Source organism: Macrobrachium rosenbergii, unplaced genomic scaffold, assembly GCF_040412425.1.
Source record: "Macrobrachium rosenbergii isolate ZJJX-2024 unplaced genomic scaffold, ASM4041242v1 282, whole genome shotgun sequence".
Taxonomy (NCBI): domain Eukaryota; kingdom Metazoa; phylum Arthropoda; class Malacostraca; order Decapoda; family Palaemonidae; genus Macrobrachium; species Macrobrachium rosenbergii.
In genome coordinates this window covers 145,305-169,832 of record NW_027100730.1, presented here as the reverse complement: position 1 = coordinate 169,832, position 24,528 = coordinate 145,305, and the positions used below count along the sequence as shown (strand labels likewise).

The window sequence follows — 24,528 nt, the reverse complement described above, 5'->3', positions numbered from 1 at the left end:
TATATATATATATATATATATATATATATATATATATATATATATATATATATATATATATATATATATATATATTTTATATGTTCATTAGTGCCATTACATATATATATATATTCTCTTAAATTTATAAAGGAAAAGTTTTTTTACCGTAAAAATTTCCTGCTTAGTCGCCAAAATCAAAAAGTGTCCTCAAGTCAACTCTCAATGGAATATCTCCATCGACCTCACATTTTAAATTATTGATCATAAGTCATGATCTATCCTTTGGTGTCTACTCCATCTCTATTTAAATATGGAAATCTCTCGTCATTTTCTGAATTCATTTCATAATTTATATCCCTGACACACAAGACGCCAAGGTTTTCCATGAATTAGCAATAGGTACTTCAATAAGGGGGAAGGGGGATTGGACGGTGTTTTGGAAGGTATTTCTAAATTAGTTTCATCCTTAGACCAGAAGAGACCCACATCGCCATCTGTTGGGAGAAGACGAGGCTAGACTCTGGCTGGAGTCTGGCGTATCATAATCAGTGTTGCTCTGTCGGCCGTTGGAAGAGGACGCACCGGGTCGGCGCTCTCCTTGCACCTCGTTTGGCTTCCCTTGGACTTACCGTAATTTTCCTACGTGACTTAAACTTTCAAAACTCCTTTTTTGTGTTCCTCTTCGTTAGAAATCTAGGGTTTATATGTTATAGATTACGTTCTAACTTTTTGTCTTTCGAAAAAATGTTAAAAAATGCATAAACACCTCTCATGATAAGTTTAGTTGGCACTTTCCGCAAATTCTGAGAAACGTCAACGGATTTCACGGTGAAAATAATACTGTATGTAACAAAAATAACTTCTTCTTTGTGTTGTTTTTGCGTGAGTTGATGTCCATTTATGTTAGTCTGCACTGTAATTATAACTCCATCTCTACTTCTCTTTGGAAAACAAACTTCTCGTAAACTTAACTAATCAGCCGGAATTAATAGTAAGTACTTTTGATTTACGTAATTATTGGGATTGATGCTGTAATTGTTTTTTTTCTTTTTTTACAGCATAAATGCATGCTGTATTTCATACATATCAAATGCTTTGTGAGACTTTTCATTTTGTATGAAATATATAAGAAGAGAGAAATTACAAGTTTGTTGAGTATGAAAGAATTTATAAGTATTTTCTTTGATTATATATATATATATATATATATATATATATATATATATATATATATATATATATATATATATATATATATATATATATATATATATATATATATATATATATATATATATATATATGTGTGTGTGTATGTATATGAGTGAGTGATATAGTCAGTAACAGCATTTGATAAATAATAAGCAATAAAGCCAAATAATCACGAATGCCTAAATAAATCAAAACATAAAAAAAAACCATATTCTACGTCAGCTGGTGTCCAGATACACGAACATAAAATGAGCTCATTCAGTTTGATATATCACACTAATATGTTTTATTATCCCAAATTAACGAAGTGCATTATAGAAAATAAAAGTCAGAATTATTGTTATATTTTGTTTGTAAACAAAACTTTATCTAAGTCCTTGACATTTAAACACTGGATTACAGTTACTGTAAATATATGGTTTTGTCAATTAAGAAAAGTCTTTATGTAATAATTCTTCGCTTTTTCATGCTAAGGAGATCTTTATAAAGTGTTACAAAACTTGATTTGCTGAGTAGAATTACGTTCGAGGAAACATCTCGTAAACTTGATGGAGAAAATAACACCTTTGCTGTACGGAGGAAAACCCCTGACAGGTATTACAAAGCACATCTACATAAATACGTCTATATAAATGCATAGTCACTGAACATTAAAAAAAAAGGGTACATAACCAAAAATCAGTCTTTAATGTAAAGGGCGAATTCCCCGATGCTTATAACAATGAAATGAATTATGGGAGAGGGGTCGGTATTTTAATTCTTCTCGAGTCCTGTTGAAACTTTTTTTTTTTTAAATCACCTTTCAGTCGTGGAACTTTAACGAAGCGAAGTGAAATTCCATTCATTACTTATTCTTATTTTACTTGTTCACTGGCAAAAATTCTCAAGTATCCAAGGATATGTTTAGAAATCTTCACATATCAATTTCAGTTGTACTCTCTCTATATATATATATATATATATATATATATATATATATATATATATATATATATATATATATATATATATATATATATATATATATATATGTGTGTGTGTGTGTGTGTGTGTGTGTTGGATCTGTGGAATGTAAGAGCTCCTAATAATAATAATAATAATAATAATAATAATAATAATAATATTCATTTCATCTCAAGGCCAGATACATGGAATACAGTATACAAAGTAGAGACAATACCGCACGAACAGTGCAGATACACGAGACAAAATTATAAAAAAAACGATAGTTGGCAATATCCGGACAGTTGCTGCAGTACTAGTAAAAATCAGTATTCATAATAATGGTAATGACAGTAATGATACTGAGAACAATAGTAAGAGTATAAAAAAATTATATTTAAAAAAAACAGATTGCATACAATTGATTTCCAGCTAGCGATTTAAGTTGGTTGCAGAAACCCAGTCCAGAATGCTAAATACAAAGAGTGAAAAAAGCAAATAATAATAATAATAATAATAATAATAATAATAGCAGATTCTGCAGATAACACTTAATAACAGGAAAAATTAGAGAATAAGTCTGACAAATAGAGGCCTTAGTGACAGGAAGCTATAAAATATAATTGGTACAATGCGTGTGCAGGTTTCAGACATTACTCATGGGGTTTCTAAGCAGGTATGTTAAGCAGGCTGTGGAAGCTTCCTGCACAGCAAGTTCATCCACGATTCAGCAGTTTAAGTATCTCTATAGAAGTGAACAATCCATATTGTGTGTATGTGTGTGTAGCCAGTCCCCATTCAGTTAAACGGTGTAATGATGAAATTATATGTATTGAGTTACAGGAAGAGAAAGTACGGAGATAGACAGGCAGACAGACAGACAGAGATTAAATCAAAGGAAGGTAGAAGAGAAGAGAAAGGATAATAACGAAAGGGGTCCTGGAATTAAAGATGCAAATGGAGGCAGCATCATTATGCAGTCAGATGGAAATGCACTCCGGCTCCCATGAAGAGACTAATTTGAATATTTGTCGGCAGTGAAAGATAAGAGAGAGTCAGATTTGAATGGTGCATCTGCTGGATAGATTAATACACACACACACACACATTATATATATATATATATTAATTTATCCAGCAGATATATATATATATATATATTAATCTATCATGCATCATTCAAAGAGTATGTGTAAGACTCACTGTGGAAGGAACAGATGAGGGTGGAGGAGGGTAAAGAAAGGCAGAAAAATAAATAAATAAATGAACAGAAAGATAAACAAAATTGCCGGGAGTATTCGGGATTTCTAGGAGAGGAATCAGCTGTTGCATGCAGGAAGTGACATCATCAGAGAGAGGTCTGGAGGCAAAACTTTCCTGGGACTGGTGGGTAAGGCTGCTCTTTGCTATAGGATGAAGTGTGAGTGGGAGCAGCAAGTATTATAAAGTAATAAGAATGTTTAGTGTAGCTACAATGGACCTGGTATGATTCTGATTGACAAATTATGACAAATAAAAGAAGGATAGGGGAATCGTACTTCATGTTTCATAAAAGAAAAAAAATTCGGATATAGTGTTTATTATGAAACGTTTACATGGATGAAAGAAAAAAATATTAAATGGAAGAAGATATGTTTGGTTAAAAAGACAAAACAACTGAGAGCTACGAAGAATCGTTTGACAGGTTCTGTACATTAGCGTCAACTAATGACCATAAACTATAAAGTCTTCAGAATTCCCCCAGAAAAGGTTCATAAAACTTTCTATTGCTCCATACATGCGTGGCACAAAAGGTGTTGATGAAGTAGGTTCAGAAGTTGATTTGTTGAAAGCTTTCAATCGACTTTCGCCATTTGATTGAAACTGCTTAAAGAACGGAACCTGAAAAGTGACGGGCTCAGAATGAAAGCGGCCGTGAAACAGGAATGAGTAATCTCTTTGTGTTTCTGCAATATTTGTGTGGGCAGAGCGACAAAAATATCATCGGGAAGAAAGGGATTGAATAGAAAATGACGGTCAGAAATTTCGGACAAGGAATCTGGTCGTGAATAGGCTTTGGGGAACTTGACTTCTATAATGTGATTCAGTTTTTTAAATGGGATCGTGAGGAGACGCTGGAGAGTCTGGTGAAAGCGTTTCTGATCTGTTGGTAACAGGAGAAAGACGTGGGTTTAAGAGCAACTGAATGCCCAAAGGAAGTCCCGAACCACAGCACTGGTAAAGTAAGGAAGGCCTCAGGCTACCTGCAAAAGGTGTGAGGAAAAGATGGTTGCCATTTGGCTGCTGCACCTCTGCTACGCATTCTTCGACACGTAGGTTCCGTGAAGGAAAACTATCATAATAATTCCAGACGTTGCAACTTATGCTGCTTCCTCATCTTGCTGCTCTCGCTGTCATTTTACCCCCCCCCCCACCCACCCCCCACCCCCACCCCCACCCCGTGCCTATACAAACACTCTACATCTGTCATTCATTTTATTGGCCACTGCCTCACCTGCATGCCTTGCATTTATTTATAATTCTTAACCTTTTCCATATAAAAATTCAAATTCAGGGTACTTTAAAATAATGTTTTGAAACAATTCCCAATCTTGGCCTTTTCTTTCCAGTAATACCAACTGATATTGCTAACTTGTTAACTCGTTTTCACCACTGCTTTTCTGACATGTCTTGGTGTGCACAGAGGCTGAACTTTCTGAGAATATTTTCGTCACTACATTCAGAAAAAATTAGAACCCAAAGAGGTTCGTCACTACCATGCCCATAGCTCACTAATAAACTAGCCATTCAAACTAGTTTTTATAGTCTACCTGTTCTAGTAGTAAGTTCACTTCCCTTATAAAACTTTCAGTGACTTGTAAGAGATCATTTTGCCTCCTCGATTTTCTTACCAAAGCTTTTCAAACATCTAAGAATACCACATTGGGAGCTTTGCTTTTACTCTCACACTTTCCACAAAAGAGTTCCAGAAGAAACATTCGGGTGAATGACACATTTCCGCATTCTCTTATGTTTCTTATTATCTCTGCCACACACCTTCCCAGATATTATGAACAAATCTGGGTGTCTTCAGTCCTTGCTATCACCTTTATGGCCTACCCTGACATTTCACCTTAATATTTCTTCTTTAGGCCAGACATGCCTGGCTCACCTTCCTTGGTCATCCACTGAACTTTACTGTTGCGAAATTAATGCAGCATCCAATAATTGTATTCCTTTTTATTCCCGATGCGTTTTCATTCATTAGCCTTTTAACTGCCCTTTGAATTCTTCAACAGGTATTTTCACAAATATTCTAAAATTTACATTTACACCTCTGCATCACTCATAAATGTGTCTCAAACAGACTCATCGTTCAACAACTCTTTTAGCATACATATTAATCTTCCTTTTCATATAAAAGATGATTCCTATTCATATGGAACAAGGCCACCAAAGGGACCATTGGCTTGGAATTCAAGCTTCCAAAGAATATGGTGTCCATTCTAAAGAAGTAACAGAAGGTAGTGGGGAAACAGAGAGAGGAGATCAGTTATTAGAAAACCAGATAAATAAACAATTAAATAAATAAAAAATGTAAGCAAATTATTAAAATACAAGGGAATTGTGTTAAGGCAGTCATGCATTGCATCTTCGCTTGAACTTCTGAAAGTTGACAATTGCACGACGTCCTCTGAGGGAGGCTGTCCAGCAGTTTGTTACAATGTTTGTGTGTATTCACTAACCTTAAAGTACAACTCCTCTTTCTCGCGAAAATCAGTTTTACAATGTTTATACGTCTCATTCCTTTTTCTATTTCCCCTTGTTGACATCATTTTCCCCTTTGGATGTGATTGCACAGTTATGTTTTTGCCCCTCAACTGAATTTCGAAACACCTCCTGGTTTCATTCACTTTGCATCTTGTTTCATTGCCTCTTGTTGGGACACCCGCTCCTATCCCTGCAACTGACAATGACCAGTCGTAACTTTTATTGGAGTTCCTCATTGGACGGGTGGGTTATCGTTCTCAGCAAGCACTCTGCTGGTCCCGCGTTGATTCTCCGACCGGCCATTGAAGAATTAGAGGAATTTATTTCTGGTGATAGAAATTCATTTCTCGGTATAATGTGGTTCGGATTCCACAATAAGCTGTAGGTCCCGTTGCTAGGTAACCAGTTGGTTCTTAGCCACGTCAAATAAATCTAATCCTTGGGGCCAGCCCTCTCTAGGAGAGCTGTTAATCAGCTCGGTGGTCTGCTTAAACTAATGTATACTTAACTTTTTTTTTTGTAGCTTTTATTCGTGTTTCCATTTTATATTCATATTTTTTTTACCTTAAGAAATATAACATATATTAAAAACACAATCATAAAGGCCTGATTCATTTTCTGAAAAAATATTACCAGAATTTTGGATTCGAATAAATAATGCAATATTCTTTTCAGAATAGAGATGCAACAGGCTTCTATGAATGTTTCATTAAGATGAATATGTCGTATTTGCAACACGTTACATATTCTTAACGGAGAGGCTTTAATTTCCTACAATATTGATCTTTGAAAACGCTCGCCCTTTTTTCAGTGAGAAATATTTAAGCAGGGCTATTCAGCTCGTGCGAATATTTTATAACCCAGAATATGTAATTAGGAATGATGAAGGAATGCTTTAAAATAGATGAACAGCCCTTCCTCATAAAATATTTAATATTCTACCTCATCTACTTTATACTTAGCACTTTCCGCATGTACTTTCTTATCACTAAAATAACATTTTGGGTCTGAAGCTTTGGTTCATTTACAAAGTGTTTATAACTTTGAATGTTGATAAATAAGAAAAAAAATATAGCATTTTTTCAACAACGCGAAACATTACTTCGGAAAACCTTTTCTGTGGTTTTATTTCAAGTGACGTTTCCGAGATTCTACGGCCGTGGTTGATGTATCACTAGGGCGATATAAAGAAGAAAAATAAAAACTTTTCTTGAAACCGCGGTGCCTTTGGAGCGAAGCCCAAGACTCGAGTGTCCACTCTTTCGAATTTGACATTCTTAAAACTTGCCCCAGCCAAGGCTGCCATCTATCAAGAACTTGCAAAACAACCCATCTTCCACTGCTCTTAAACCAAGGCTTTTGAAGAGGAAACTCTTTCTTTTCACGGAGGTTTTCTTACTGGCGAATCGAGTTAACAAATATGGGTGTTGGTTTAGATTTGTTTGCTGACAAAAAGCTTCATTATCTTGGCATCCATTTTCGTGAAAAGCATATTTTACAATTTTGTCGTGAAGAGGTGCAACACTTATGCAGTTCAGAAGAAGAAGAACGGAATAATGTGAAATTTTTCCACTTACAAAGACCATCGTGAACAATTCCACCTGATTCCATATTACGGCAAAAAAAAAATGAGCCAATGTTGTCTCACTGTTCTACTTTACATGAACGGAAAAGATTCGAGTATTCATTACACTCTTGAACTAGTAATGCCGTATTCAGCAGAAGAATAACTTATTATTTTACATATGAGAATCTTCATTTCTGTCTGAGAAGAACAGGGCTGAAGTCTTGGTATCATCACTGCTGAATATTTGATCTATTTGATCAATATCGCAGGGTATGCTTTATGCTGTCTCGGCTGGGTGAGTCAATTCAGTGCTGACGTTGTATCTGTAGAAAAGTGATTTGCCTGTCAGAAATCCTTTGTAGCAATGTCTGCATAAACTGACTGTAAATGTGTGTGTGTGTGTACATACACACACACACACACACACATATATATATATATATATATATATATATATATATATATATATATATATATATATATATATATATATATATATATATATATATATATATATATATATATATATATATATAAATATATATATATATATATATATATATATATATATGCTGTTTTTTGTATGATGTTTATTATGCATTCCCTTCGTTCAGTACAAACTAAGCATTCATCTGTCTATTACTTATGAAAATTTCCGTCACTATGGGACCTGTCTTATTATCCCTTTTTTAGTAAGGGTTGGGTACTGTTCATTCTATAAATTAAACACAACTTGTTTACTTTCGGTTACTTTTCAAAATGAAGTTCAAACAAAAGCGGCTTTTTGCCATCATATTCTCTATAATGAGTAATAATGTTTCATTACCAAGCCTTGTATTCCCACGTCGCCTCTTCGTAACTGATTAAATATATTACTTTTTCATTTGTCTTTTTTCATTATTTCTCATTCCAGTATAACATTCATCTGAAGAAAGCAACATTTTCTCTTGTACGGCAAAATAGTCTCAATTGACATCTGAAAACAGATCGTTGTCTCCTACAGTTCGTCATCATTAATTCCACTTATTCATTCCATCCACAGCAAGTTTATTTCAAGAACCTTCCGTTAAACACAATGACGCGGAATATCACCAGATTTCGGAAGCACAGTCTTTGCTGCTTCAGTACTAAGACCAGTAGCCTACTAATGACTGGAATTTCAGTTATCTGTAAAAGAAAACTAATGAGATGGCTTTGTCAGTCCGTCCGCACCTTATCTGTCCACTCTCAGATCTTAAAATCTAGTGAGGAGGCTAGAGGGCTGCAAATTGGTATGTTGATCATCCACCGTGCAATCATCAAACATACCAAATTGCAGCCCTCTAGCTTCCTCAGTAGTTTTTTATTTGATATAAGGTTAAAGTTAGCCGTGATCGTGCGTCTGGCAACGCTATAGGACAGGCCACCACCTGGCCGTGGCTGAGAGTTTCATGGGCCGCGGCTCATGCAGCATTATACGTTGTCGATAGCGCCGAAGAAACTTCAGCGCATTTTTTACTAGTTTTTTCGTTCCAAGTCCTTCTTTCCATTCTTCTCTTTCATTCGGTGGTTTCTTGTAATCACTATCACATCTCTGTCAATCCACACACCATTCGGAATAATACTGATGACTTTTATAATGGTGGTCGTGAATCTGAGAAGAGTACGAAGCTTTATGCAAAGGCCATTCAGCATTAGACTGGAAAGTTTTGTAAATCTGTGTGATAATTGTTTACTAAACGGGTGAACCTGGCCAATTTATAATCGGTCCGCATTTTCATCTTTTCACATTTTGCAAGACTGTTGCCGTGATGGGTTGAAATTCAGTTCACTTATTTTCAGACGATTGTGTTAATTGTGAATCAGTAAAATTGAGAGCATCATGGCCGTACACATTTAAACTTTACACAGATTATTTTGCCACTTAACACAATCGTTGATGGACTGGAATGAGAACTAACTACCAACTCTGATTAACCCCCTGAAAAACACAACGTTTGTTTGTAGTTTTGCTGTGGAAGATAATTTTCATTTAAATTAACACGAAATCAGCGAAAAACCTAGTTTGTTTATATTTATACTGCTGCGACATTTAGGTCCCCTCGTCTCCATAATTACCTCCCCTCTTTCACCGCAATCAGTCTTAATGGCGTCTTGCGTCTTACCTGGATTACTGAGAGGATTTCTCTTTTTGTCTGTGCAAAGAGAACGAGGACCTTTCAAAGCAATATTTCAAATGGAACTTTAATTCATCTAATTGCTTATCCAGACTCCGCCGAGCAAATTAGATTTAACTTAATTATCCAGTCTCGCAATTCTTCTTCCTTTTCGGTTTTCTCTTTTATATTTCATCGTTTTGACAACGTCAGAGATTTCACGAAAATTGCCAAAGGTCAGCTGGTCTGTGGAAGAGGCGTCTCTTGGCGAAAGGTTCGGGTATGCAATTCCTCGAAGAAAGACACCGTTGGGAGACTTCCCAAAAAGAGTTCACGCAACTTTCCTCCGTCTGAATATTTCGTTCTTTCCCCTCACTCACCCTGGAAATTTAGGATTGATAATAACGCTCAAATATAGATAATAATTTGATGATAATTTTCCTTTTTATTTTAACTACAATATTTTATGATTATTTTGTCAATTCAGACGATGGAGTAATTATGGATCCACTGAGATATCCTTAAGTCTTGTCATCATCTCTCTCTCTCTCTCTCTCTCTCTCTCTCTCTCTCTCTCTCTCCGAGCTTCTTTGTTAGATGAGAGTTACATAATTCAAGTTTAAAACCATCATCGTGAAAAGATAGCGCATTTATATCTAAATAATTCGAAATAATGCGTAAGAAACGACAACACCAAGAGTGAACAGAAGAGCAAGAACTGCCAAGAAGAAAACCCATAAATCTTCAGAATCGAGAGCGTCTTTTCGAGAGTCAGTCTGAGGATAAAAGACGGATCTCCCTGGCAAATAGGCTCAGGGAAGATTTTGGGAACACTCTCGTCCTCACCGACCTTCATCGTCGACTTTAAGGTTTAGTTGGTGCTCTTTGACAGGCTGAGAAATGAGAAGAGAGAGAGAGAGAGAGAGAGAGAGAGAGAGAGAGATTATGCTTTAAAAAGTGTAAGTAATTGATCAGGATCACCACAGGCTCCTTTGTGTAAGAGGAGAAATTCTCTCTCTCTCTCTCTCTCTCTCTCTCTCTCTCTCTCTCTCTCTCTCTCTCTCTCTCTCTCTCTCGCCATTCTTCTGTAATTGCACCGTACAATATGCAAGACACGACTCTAACTATCTTTTACCTTAACACAGAAAATTATTTAAATTAATCAACGTTTGATCTAAATGTATATTCATACGAGTTTTTTGGCGCGTGCTACGTGCACTGGAACCCGGGTCTGCTGTCTCCCCTACCCTCCCGATCCCCTACCTACTCCGGCCCCACCTGGGGCTGACAAACAGGTTTGCAATAGGAGGGTGGATGTCTCCCCTACCTACCCACCCCCTCCAGGGACGGACAAACCCTTTAACAGGGACTTGGTGGCTGTGTGATGTCTCCCCAGATGTCCCCGGGGGAGGGCAAACAAGATCAGATCCTCTCGGATTTTGTTATTATAGACTAATCTTTTATACTTAAACACTATCTGAAATGAAGTAAACAAACTCACTGTCCTTTAATGTTAGTTACCCTTGATTATGTAAGAACAACGTTCTTAGAAAGACTACATGCATGTATATGAACGTCGGGCAACGGAAAAACACCTTTTTGTCAAATCCACCTTGTCACAGACCAAGGTCCCACTGTCAACTTTAAAAGTACTCTTAACTGTAAAGGTTTTCGTAGAAGTCTAAGATACCCGGTGCTCTTCAGTTAAATAGGTTTTGATATTACTGAGAAGTATGAACTTCCAGTTGGTATAATTTCAATAAAAAAATTTTACTATTACCAGATATAGATTTTAATACAGGTGTGTTAAGAGCCTATTTACCTAAGGATCATAGAATGCTGAGATTATTGGTGGATTATGCTATCTTCTTGAAGGCTTAAGGTTTTTGTTTCATCAGTTTAAAGATTACTTCAAAAAGATCTCTGAGGATGAAACCTGGAGTATTTTACGATATAACAAAAAGATACACTTCCTGTTATTTTTAGCTGCAGTTAAAATTGGTGGTCATGAAAATTAATAAGAGGAAAAAGGCCTAGCTTGAAGATACCGTGGAACAGGTCCATCTCAAAGAAATTTATTTCTGTCCTTCAGAGATGAGAAAAGAAAAATAAAAACAGATAAATAATAATTAGATCCAAGAATTCGCTCGCGTCCCTCAGAGCAACAATTTTAGTGGAGAAACAAGTCTACAGTTATGTATGGATACATATATGTTTAAAGACAAGTCTCTGCGGAGTGCTTGCGGGAATCTGTTCGATTCTCCTTGAGATTGAAAAAGGATAGAACAAACTCCCGAAAGCTCTCTGTATTGATTTATTTTTAAATATATTTGTACTCCTACATAACTGTAGATTTGTTTGTCCATTTCAAGACTCATGATACCTTGAGTATTTTTACGATTAAAAAAAAAAAGAGAGACAGACAGACAGATCTACCATGGAAAGTCACATTAGTGGGTTATTTCAAATAAGATGACGAAGAATTGCTGTTTCCAGGTAACGTGAAATGAAATTAAATATCAGGACAAAGTTAAAAGGACATTTTCAACAAAAGCATCCTCGCTGTTATTACTGAAATGTAATGTACTTCACGGAGTTGTGTTTCATTAAATTGTTGTATCTAAGGCAACCTCAACAAAGGGAGCAATTGCAATCTTGTTTACATTGACTTTGCAAAGAGGTGAGCCAAGGATTGTTTTGACTGGTTTTAATGTTTTGGGTTGATTACACACACACACACGTATATATATATATATATATATATATATATATATATATATATATATATATATATATATATATATATATATGTGTGTATATGTATGTATATATATATATATATATATATATATATATATATATATATATATATATATATATATATATATATATATATAAAAATCCATGTCAGAAGGTAGTATATAGCAGGGACTTTGAACATGTATTTTATAGTTTATTATAAAAGTTCACACTGAATACAAAATGAGTGAAGGCAGGGACTTTGAACATGTATTATTTTCGTAGTTTATTCTACATTTCAAGTTCACACTGAATACAAAATGAGTGAAGGCAGGGACTTTGAACATGTATTATTTTCGTAGTTTATTCTACATTTTCAAGTTCACACTGAATACAAAATGAGTGAAGGCAGGGACTTTGAACATGTATTATTTTCGTAGTTTATTCTACATTTTCAAGTGCACACTGAATACAAAATAAGTTGACAGAGCTTTATAAACAAAAACAGAAGGGGGGAGGGTTATAGTTTGTTAATCTGGGCAGCATGTTCTTTAAACAAAAAAGATAAGGACAAAGGATCTGGGATAATCCAGGGTGGAGATTAACATTCCTGGTGGACGTAGCTTCAATAAACACAGTTTCTAGCAGATTCCTTTTCCGTTGGTTGTTGATGACTAAAAGTAAGAAGCTCCCAACACAAATATGCCATTTCAAGAGGCTTATTAAATAATGGCAGATCATTGGCTTAAGACGGGCCATGTGATGAACTGGAATAAGTCAACAATAATCTACAAGGTCAACGACCATCAGAAAAGGAATCTGCTAGAAACTGTATTTATTGAAGCTACGTCCACCAGGAATGTTAATCCCCACCTTGGATTATCCCATGATCCTTTGTCCCTGTATTTTTTGTTTAAAGAACATGCTGCCCAGATTAACAAACTGTAACCCTGTCTCCTTTTTGTTTTTGTATATAAGACTCTGTCAACTTCTTTTGTATTCAGTATGAACTTGAAAATGTAGAATAAACTACAGAAGTGCTTGTTCAAAGTCTCGGTTTTTACTCACTTTCTGACGTGGATTTTATAATGTTCCCAAGCACACATCCCTTCTTCATGCTACATTGATATATATATATATATATATATATATATATATATATATATATATATATATATATATATATATATATATATATATATATGTTTTACTTTTCTTACCTAGTTTCCCTAAGGGCAGGGTTGTTGGACCCATGAACTCTTTCTTTACCTCAGCTGAAGATGGCCCATTCATACCTGGCTCAACTGGTGGGTGGCAGGCCAGATTGAAACTTTAACCTAGTGAATGTGAGCTTAGTGCTCGAACTTCACCTGACATAAGAAGAGATCAGGGTTAAATATATTGCACGCTTGAATCAATTTCGATTCTTGAAATCAACTGATAATTTATCATTATTATAACCTGTAAATATTACTATCATTAATAATAATAATAATAATGGTGAAAAAATCGACAGTGATGTAAATGTAAATATATATATCTTGTGCGACCAATGAATCAACATATAGGTTAAAGGAAGAGTGTGTAAGACAGTAGTGAGACCAGCAGGAACACGGCCGGTAAAGAGAGTGCAAGAGAAGAAATTGCATGCAGTAGAGATGAAAATGCTCTGCTGGATGTGTGGAGTAACAAAAATGAACAGGATCAAAAATGAAAGAATGAGAGCAACCACTAAAGTCGTTGAACTATCAAAGAAGGCCCGGGAAAGAAGACTGCAGTGGTCTGGCCATGTGGTGAGAAGGGATGAGACATATGTAGGGAGGAGAGTGATGCAGATGGAAGTGCCTGGTGGGAGAGCAAGAGGAAGACCGAAGCGAAGGTGGATGGATGTAGTTTGAGAAGACCTGAGAGACAAACATTTGTCAGAGGACGATGTACTTGACCGAGCCAGGTGGAGGAAAGCTGTCAGAAACATCGACCCCACTTAGAAGTGGGCAAAGATGCAGAGAAAGAAGAAGTATAAGTATATATATATATATATATATATATATATATATATATATATATATATATATATATATATATATACATACATACATACATGTGTGTATGTGTGTGTGTGTGTGATGGTGTTTAGAGCATCCATTCCTAATATGAATTCAGCTACCGTAAAAATTCCTCGTGTATACATTATACTGTCCACATACCCCTCGTGGATAAATTCGCAAATTAGGGAAAAAATAATGAAACGGGAAATTTCGTTACGTGTTGAAAGGACGTAATTCCGGATAAAGGAAAAAGCCATCTGGTTAAAGAGGGAGAAAATAATTCAGTTGTCGTGGTTGATAGTTTGTGGTGATAAACGGCTCATCTGGAATAAGTAATTAATTCATTTTTGCTGATGTTACTTTCGTCGTTTCCTGTTTCTGAGTTTGTGTGGTGTGCGTTTGAGTGTGTGTGTGTGTGTGTGTGTGTGTGTGTGTGTGTGTGTGTGTGTGTGTGTGAGAGAGAGAGGGAGAGAGAGAAGGAAAGATTAGGTATCTGATTGACAGACTTGTAAAATGCTTGCTTGATGACCTACAATAATTCAATGCACAAAACATTCTATTTTATTTTAATACTGTATAATCTATGATTATTTTTTTAAATTTTTATATTCATATTTTTTCGTATTTATAACGATTTTTCTTTTGTCATTCGCAAAATCGACTTGAAATCATTTAGATAAAATATTGAAATTGCATTAGTCGGAATAATGATCCATTCGTTCACCTTCTCTGGTGCCTGAATGAATGCGTTTTTAGTTTTTTTCTGTCCGCCCTCAGATCTTAAAAACTACTGAGGCTAGAGGGCTGCAAATTGGCATGTTGATCATCCACCCTTCAATCATCAAACATGCCAAATTGCAGCCCTCCAGCTTCCTCAATAGTTTTTATTTTATTTAAGGTTGAAGTCAGGCATAAACGTACGGTTGGCACCTCTATAGGAACCAACAACACAGGCCGTTGCTGCAAATTTCATACAGCATTACACGCTGTACAGAGTGGCTTTGATTGCGTATTTAGAAGTAACTCGGCGTATTATTTTAAGCAAACCTATTGTTTTATACTATCCCGGGATGGGTGATAATCTTTTTATATGAGACATAAGGTTCCGTTCACTGACAACACTCAATCAGTTCATCATTAAGCGATTTTACTTTTCTTCGCTTTATATAATAATAATAATAATAATAATAATAATAATAATAATAATAATAATAGTAATAATAAAAATAATAATAATAATAATAATAATAATAATAATAATAATAATAATAATAATAATAATAATAAAAAACGGTGCGTTTACAAAACATCCTTTGAAGGAAGACGAAACGCATCGTATTATTTTCTTTTAATTCAGTCACGAGATCATGAACACTTACTTCCATCACCTGGACGAGTCTCCATCTGCCTGCAATCTAGAAGCCCTTTGAATGAGAGGAAATTCGCGACAGTCGGGAGAAACGCAATTTCCTGGTAAATTCTCCTGATAGAAAATAGGTTCCAGCCTCACCTTTCTCCAGATATCTTGTAATGTTCGCGGATTAAAAGCGTCGGATGAGGATAATTGCTTTCCTTGTATAGACTGAAAGCGAAAGGGATAATTGGATCATCTGGCGCAAGAATAATGACGTCATTATCGGGTTTTATCTATTGAATTTCCACGAATAGGGATTGGTGTTCTGTGTTAGTTGTATATTAGATACAAACGTTGTTGGAAATAGGATTTGCTGTCATATCAACCCCTGTGACTTCCAAGAATGGGAAACCGTATTTTAAGAGAACCAGAATGCAACGACTCAAATAACATTTTCATCACAAGAAGCCCCATTATACAACAGAAATTTCACGCTTTAATATTCTTGGTGTATCTACCATCTACTTTTGAAGTTACAGACAATACATTAGTCATCCTAACTTAGCACACACACACACACACACATGTAAACTTCAGTCGTCTACATTTCATGAATTATCAAAGTAAAAGGCGCCGTTACTTTCTGTAGGCTTTATTCATCTACCAAGAACTTAACATCGTTAATTTTTTATTCTCTAATAAAAATTAAAGTGAAATGCGCTCGCTACCCAAGTATTGAGTAATTTCATATTTCGACTGTATCTGCACACAGTTCAGCAATAGAATTCCACGTGCCTTCATGTAATCAGGACTAAACTGGATGGTTTTACATCTACACAGGGCGAGATGTGATAACATTTTGCAAATCTCAACTTTGGAGAAAACGCTGTCCGTTATTTAAGTAAATGAAAACCATAACTAGTGCCCCAATATTCACGCACTGTACCTGAGCACAGTAGCTAAGAACCGTCCTCACAGTTCTCTGTCACAGTCTCTGTTATTATTATTATTATTATTATTATTATTATTATTATTATTATTATTCAGAAAATGAACCCTATTCGTATGTTAAGTATACCTTAGTTTTACCAGACCACTGAGCTGATTAACAGCTCTCCTAGGGCTGGCCCGAAGGATTAGACTTATTTTACGTGGCTAAGAACCAATTGGTTACTTAGCAACGGGACCTACAGCTTATTGTGGAATCCGAACCACATTATAGCGAGAAATGAATTTCTATCACCAGAAATAAATTCCTCTAACTCTTCATCAGCCGGCGGCGGGAATTGAACTCCGGCCCATCGAATGACGGTCTAAAGCTCAACCGACTCGGCCAACAAAGGGCTTGAACAGGTCCACGAGGGTCATTGACTTGAATTTCAAGCTTCCAAAGACTGTGGTGTTCATTCGACAGAGGCAACAGAAGGTAAAATAAGAGATCAGTTATTGGAAAACAGATGGATTAACAAATAAATAAATAAGAAAAAATGTTTAGAAACGTGGCCGCCAACCAAACAGCAGCGAACATAACTACAATTCACGGCTACATTTAAAAAAAAAAGTAAATAAACTGCAGGCTTAGTGGAAATTAACAAAAAAGAAAAAATCTATTTTCCGACGGAGCCCGTATCATCTCTGTGCGATGTTACAGCTGTCATAAGAAGAAAATGTACGAAATGACATTAGTTGGAAAAAGTTGTTGGAAGTTCATAGTCAGGATGGCTTGGTTTTCGGGGATCCTATTCCACGAAACTCAAGAAGCCCTTCCTGACGCCCCTGCTTTTGGGGAATTCCTATGTGAGAGATAACGCTGAGTACTTTGCTTAGATTGAAGGATATTCCTCCTATGCAGACTGTTATGAGGATATGCAATACATAATATGACTCCGTAGGTCTACCGAGAAAAACAAAAGTGAAAAGTTAGCCACATTTTCTTTGTTGTTATGTAAACACCCATACCCACTCACCCACACAAATATCATTCGGTCCTAGACTCTTCATACGGTTCTGCGCATGCTTACTCCTGTGCCTCGAGGGACGATGCTGTTTTCCACTAGTGGGGAAATATTGAAATAGAATAGAAATCTAATGTTTCAGTAAAATTTGCGGTAACTTCTGCTAGTTAAGCTTTCATTTCTTTTCTCTCTCTTTTGCTTGAGGCTAAGGTCAGCCACACCCTTTCGCTCTTATTCGTCTGCCAACTGATCTGATCTTTGAGAGGTTTTAACGCTCTCCTTCCCTCTGCTCAACCTTCCTGTATTCATGTTTATAATTTCATTACCTTCGAGATAAATGTTGAAGACCGTAAGACCAAATAGTTTTTGCTTTTCATTTTTTATCTTCATCCATTTCTTATACCTGAGGTTTATTTTTCTAGATTCATTACATCATTAAAAAGAGACTACTGCAGTCATATTTTTCCCAAAGACTCTGAATGTTCGACAGAAATTAAAAGGATGGGCAAACCGAAACTCTTTTTGAGAGAAAGTCCATTACTGGATTAAACACTTCATTTCAGTCAAGGGACTGAGCCTGGTGGGTCGATGCAAAATGATAATGAGCCTCAGAAATTCACTTCAGATAGCGGGTAATAAGCGACTGGTTGAATCAATGAGATCGGAAGACGAACGGGATTAAGAAAGCTTCAAGAGAAGCTTTTCCGGAAAGAAAATAGTAAGTGAAGCTGTGAAAGAGAATCGTTCTTCTCCTGGCCACTTTCACTTGGTGTTTCTCTTTTATAAACAGCCAACAAGGGCCCTTTACTTTTAGATATCCTGATTTTTTTTTTTTTTTTTACATTTGCTTACCGTTACAAGCATTTTGATTTAGAATAAAATCCTCTCCTTTCGTGTCGATCTTCACAGGGGAGAAAAATCTTCCTCCCAAATTATAAGTGGATGCAGAGGAAGCAATAGACTACCAAGGCTCTCCTCTCTCTCTCTCTCTCTCTCTCTCTCTCTATATATATATATATATATATATATATATATATATATATATATATATATATATATATATATATATATATATATATATATATATATATATATATATATATATATATATATATATATATACATACATACATATATATATATATGTGTGTTTGCGCGCATTTAAAAGTTATCAGAGTTCCACGTATACTGTAGTGCTCAACGTCCTTTTAAACAGCGTCTGTCAGTGATAAAGCGTGTCAGTCAGACACAGAAAAGATTATTGATTAACTGATACAAACGGCTGCCTTGTTGACTATGATGCGTTAATCTTAGCAATTTTATTTAGTTTTTTTTACGTTATCTGTTGCGGAGGATGTAAATATAAGAGACAAAAGTGACTAACAAAAACGACTCACAAATGTCTGCATAAAGTCTATTTGCAGTCGCTTGTGCAACATACTTCGTACATTGAATATCTGATTCCTCTTTTGTTTATTCCTCACTACTTTCCTCCTCCTCCTCCTCCTCCTCCTCCTCCTCCTCCTCCTCCTCCTCCTCCTCCTCCTCCTCCTCCTCCTCCTTCTTCTTCTGTCACAAAAAGGAAGAAAATTACCTCCATAAATCAGAGAATTTAGGTGCTTCCTTATGGAGGACGTTATCGTAGAAATATGCCCTATTTATTTTTTCAAACGTCGTAGTTCTTTTAAAGTTGTATTGCCAAGAATAGAAGCTCTTCCAGTGAGCCTTCTCGAACTGAGATACAGTGTGCCCTTTGGAAAGACATAGGCTATATGCCTACCCATGACATTAACTCTCTACAAGTGACCAAAATAATGAGAGTCCTCTTGCATTCTGATGATAAAGGATAAACAAACAGTGTTTATATATAGCTGAAATGCTTTCCTTGATAGATACATACATACATACATATACATAAACAGCCAAGGAGACTTAACTCCCATGGAGTGCATGTGTATTGTATATATTGTTCAACCAAAAGCAAAATTGAAAGGAATATATCAATAAAAACTGACAATAATTTGTGACCAACATATCGTGGCTACGTTTCTGTTCTAAATGATATTTCAGAAGGCAATGGCTTTTGAATAGGTGGAAGTAAGTGTAGAAAATTCCAACCAAAATTTTTCTTGCTTAATTATCTGTCACCAGAATGCTTACTGGCATTTCTATTAAAACAATAGGTCAAATAGATTTTCTCCTTGCACTGCAAATATATATATATATATATATATATATATATATATATATATATATATATATATATATATATACACATATATATATGTGTGTATGTATGTATGTATGTATGTATGTATGTATGAATGTATGTATATATATATATATATATATATATATATATATATATATATATATATATATATATATATATACATCACTGACCTGTTTTCCCTATAGGTGAGTCTAGTGAAATACAAATCGGCTGTCCCTGGCGTATTCATCCTTCAGTTAAGGATAAATATATTTCAGAATTAAACAAACTCAAGAAATTATTTAAACTAAACCGATTTAAGATGTAATCGGAATTAAATCGGCTGAGGATTTCATCAATGTTTAAATTAATCTAAATGAAACGAATTTGAGATTGAATTTGATTTTTATATATTCCAGGATTTAATTGTTGTTAAATAAATTTAGGATATATTTTTAATGAAAGGAATTAAAAGTCTGATTTAAATTAAACTGAATTCAGACGTAACCCCTCATTCATTTTTTGGGCAATAAATGACATTTGAGGATGTCGTGCAGTTGGAACTTCGGAAGTTCAAGTGAAGATGCAATTCTTAACTTCCTTAATACAATTTTCTTTGTATTTTAGTAACTTACATCTTTCTATTTATTTATCTGTTCATTAATTTCTTAATTTATCTGTTTTTCAAAGAATTTTTCTCCTCTTTCTGCATTTCCTATTACTTTCTGTAACTTCTTTCGAATGAACACCATATTCTTTGGAACCTTGAATTTCAAGTCAATGGCCCCCGTGGTAGGCTTGTTCCATATGGATAGGGTTCATCTCTTCTGAATAATAATAATGAAAATATCTAAAAATTAATTATCCTGCCTTATGTTTCGCTTATTGCGTGAAAGTAAATATGTTCACGGATTTATTTCATTGATCCCGTCTAATAAGCCAAGGAGACATCCTTAGTTTCCGTTAAGGAAAATCCTCTATAATTACTTCCTCTGCACACAACATTGTTTTCCCTTAATATAGCAGGGAGAGAGAGAGAGAGAGAGAGAGAGAGAGAGAGAGAGAGAGAGAGAGAGAGAGAGAGAGAGAGGAAATTTATTAGTGATGAGATGCATATGAAAATATAAAAAGAAAAAAATTTAGTTATTAAAGTTAAGTATATCTTAGTTTAACCAGACCACTGAGCTGATTAACAGCTCTCCTAGAGAGGGCTGGCCCGAAGGATTAGATTTATTTTATGTGGCTAAGAACCAATTGGTTACCTAGCAACGAGACCTACAGCTTATTGTGGAATCCGAACCACATTATACCGAGAAATGAAGTTCTATCACCAGAAATAAATTCCTCTAAATCTTCATTGGCCGGTCGGAGAGTCGAACGCTGGGCCAACAGCGTGATAGTCGAAAGCTCTACCCACCCTCCAATGAAGAACTTCTTATATATACATACATACATACATATATATATATATATATATATATATATATATATATATATATATATATATATATATATATATATATATATATATATATATATATATATATATATACCTGTGTGTGTGTGTACATACATAAAAGAAATAATGCTGAGCGGTGGACAGGGAAGAGAGGAACTACATGCAAGTTCAGGAGTTGGAGAGGAATTAAGCAAAGAAATGGTTCCAAGCACTTAGGTTCCATCACAAGTGAAGAGGGTGGGCATGAGATGGAGGTGTGGCAGAGAATCAAAGCAGCTTGGGGCTAAATGGAGACAGATCACAGGAATGATCCTTGAACAGAATATTCCTTTGAGATTTAGGATCAAGGTCCACAAAAGCAGTGATCAGACCGGTCGCTGCATGGTGCAGAAGCGTGGGCAGTGCGGCGTAAAAAGGAGAGAGCTCTAGAGAGGAGGACAGAGATGCCCATGTTGGAATGGATCCTTGGAGTGTCATTGCTGTGACGAATTGGAAATTAACGTATAAGAAAAAGGGTGGGTGTGCTGTATGTAAAATGACAGATTACGCCAGGAAAATAGGATGTGGCGGTGCAGTCGTGTTGTTCGTGGATGAGGATGGTCTGGTTTTAAGAAAGCAACAGATAAGATTGTGGAGGGCAGAAGAAGCAGAGGTAGGCAGGGAATTAGGAAGCATGATATTTTAAAAAGAGACATGAAATTGCAAGGCACAGAACGCTCAGGAGCTAAAGACAGAATTCTGTGGAGAAGTAAGATACTAACAGACGACCCCATAGGAAATTGGGATTAAGGAACAATATATATATATATATATATACTGTATATATATATATATATATATATATATATATATATATATATATATATATATATATATATATATATATATACATATATATATATATATATATATATATATATATATATATATATATATATATATATATATACAGAATCAGCTTTAACTCTTACAGTTATGGTAGCCTTTGATCCCTATATTCCAGTAATAAATGTCCTTTAATCATTCATAGCTCCCCTTTAATGACCGAGAACGTCTTGGAATGAAGCCCACCTCCCTCTCAGGTGGAGCAAATTATTCAGTGGAAGGTTTCGTGGTTCGAATTTCCTGTGACGAGACGACGTCGTCTAAAGGAGGACTCTGAACAAAAGGTGTTTCTGAAGAGCCGCAGAATCAATGCAAATAATATTCACGATGTTAACGATGAAACGATTTGATTTTAGACCTTAAAATGGAAGCTGGCTGTGAATGGAGTCAAGAGAAACGCAGACAGCACTTGTTGCTGGATTATAATGGAAGGCAGAAAAATACCCATGGGTGACGCATTATCTTTCCAAAATCAGTTAAGAAAGTGATATGCAGAATAACACAGATCTCATATTTTCTTTCCGTAAGATCAGAAAAAAATCGCAGAAATCTTTGGAGAAACCGCAAATCTCTGTCCGTGAGCCGATATATAACTTGGAATATTTTGGTCGTAATGTGAATCTCACAACAAAGAATCCAAAGAGACATGAAGTCAAAATATCGTATGAAGCTGTAGATGAAGGAAAATAAGCATTTTTTTAAATTATATTAAATCGAATCTTGGATGTGTTAAGAATGAATAAAAACAAACGAATTCGGACAGAGCGAATTGAAATATAGAAAATAAAGGAAATAAGAGAATAGAATTACACTACCAACTGGCAGGAAAGAACGATAAACAAATGCACCGAGAGAAGACGCAGCCAAAGTGTTATGTCAGCATATGTAAGGCCTTCACCAGATGATGCCCTCACTGAATTTTTGAAGAATCGTAAAGCTTTAGCCTTACAGGATCTTGAGGCCCCATGATATAACATAAAGAGAACTGGAGTATGACCACACGTACAAACAAAATAGCATCCAAATATCCAGGATATCAGACCATTAACTATAAGTTGCCAGTCATGTCTCTTGGATATTATCAATGATTTCAACAATATCCATTTCTGTTGAATGAGGAAACTGGATAAGACTAGAATGGTTTTGCTTCTGGTTTAGGGACAAAGTATGTACTGTGCAAGAGATTTATCTCTTTTAGACAGAATTGTTCATGGCGGAAGGTTTCTGTTTCCTAACATAAGCAGTTATGACTTGGACAATCGACGGATGGTCTGTTGTTTGTAAGTTTTTTCGAAGTTATATTTCAACTGAGATCTTTCGCATTCACAATTGATCCCTGATCCTCTTTTCCTGCCGAGAGCAACCAGATTTGCTGAACATCAGCACCAATATGCAATAAAGGTGCTTCTCTGTCGAACTTCTCAGTACCAAAGCTCTGTATTCCTCACACCGTTGTGAAATTCAAGTGGTAGACAACGATCAGGCAAAGATCCTCTGGGACTATGGTATCAGAACAGATAGGGTGATACGTGCCCGTAGACCAGACGTGACGTTGATTGACAAAATCAAGAAGAAAGTATCACTCATTGATGTGGCAATACCATGGGACACCAAAGTAGATGAGAAAGAAAGAGAAAACATCGATAAGTACCAAGACCTGAAAATAGAAATAAGAAGGATATAGGATATGCCAGTGGAAATTGTACCCGTAATCATAGGAACACTAGGCACGATCCCAAGATCCCTGAAAAGGAATCTGGAAAAACTAGGTGCCTAAGTAGCTCCAGGACCCATGCAGAGGAGTGTGCTACTAGAAACAGCGCACATAGTGAGAAAAATGGTGGACTCCTAAGGTGGCAGGATGCAACCCGGAATCCCACACTATAAAAACCACCCAGTCGAATAGGATGACTGTAACAGACCACCCCCCTCCCTCCAAATAATAATAATAATAATAATAATAATAATAATAATAATATGGCAAAGAGTTTCATAGAAGATCTTGAAATTCATATGCCTTTCATATGCCTCTAGAAACAGCGAGATTCCGTTGTCCGAATATTTGGTATATTGAAAACCTCCATCAGAAATAATTTCTTTCCTTCTGCAAATCTTCAGCTGAAAAGCCTTTTGGGGGGAGAGTCAGCAGGGGTTCCAATGGGACATCAGCCTCCAGAGAGTGGAACAAGGTATAGGAAAAGGTGTGAAATAAATAGATATAAAGGAATAGAAAATAAAACCGATAAACCTGAATTTAAGGAAAAGTCAGCAGAGGAGAGCAGGAATGA

At 35.6% G+C, this 24,528-nt stretch overlaps 1 protein-coding gene across 3 annotated transcripts in view; it reads left to right on the top strand.

Annotated features, from left to right (window-relative positions):
- Positions 1-495: 495 nt before the first annotated feature.
- LOC136838219 (zwei Ig domain protein zig-8-like) overlaps positions 496-24,528 on the top strand; it is a 70,839-nt gene continuing 46,806 nt past the window's right edge. For 2 of the 3 annotated variants that reach the window (XM_067103083.1, XM_067103081.1), the window contains exon 1: positions 496-612. The gene's annotated coding sequence lies outside the window, so the exon portion shown is untranslated. Of the gene's footprint in view, positions 613-635; positions 974-24,528 lie in introns of those variants that run through there. The other variant, XM_067103082.1, reaches the window with a different exon arrangement.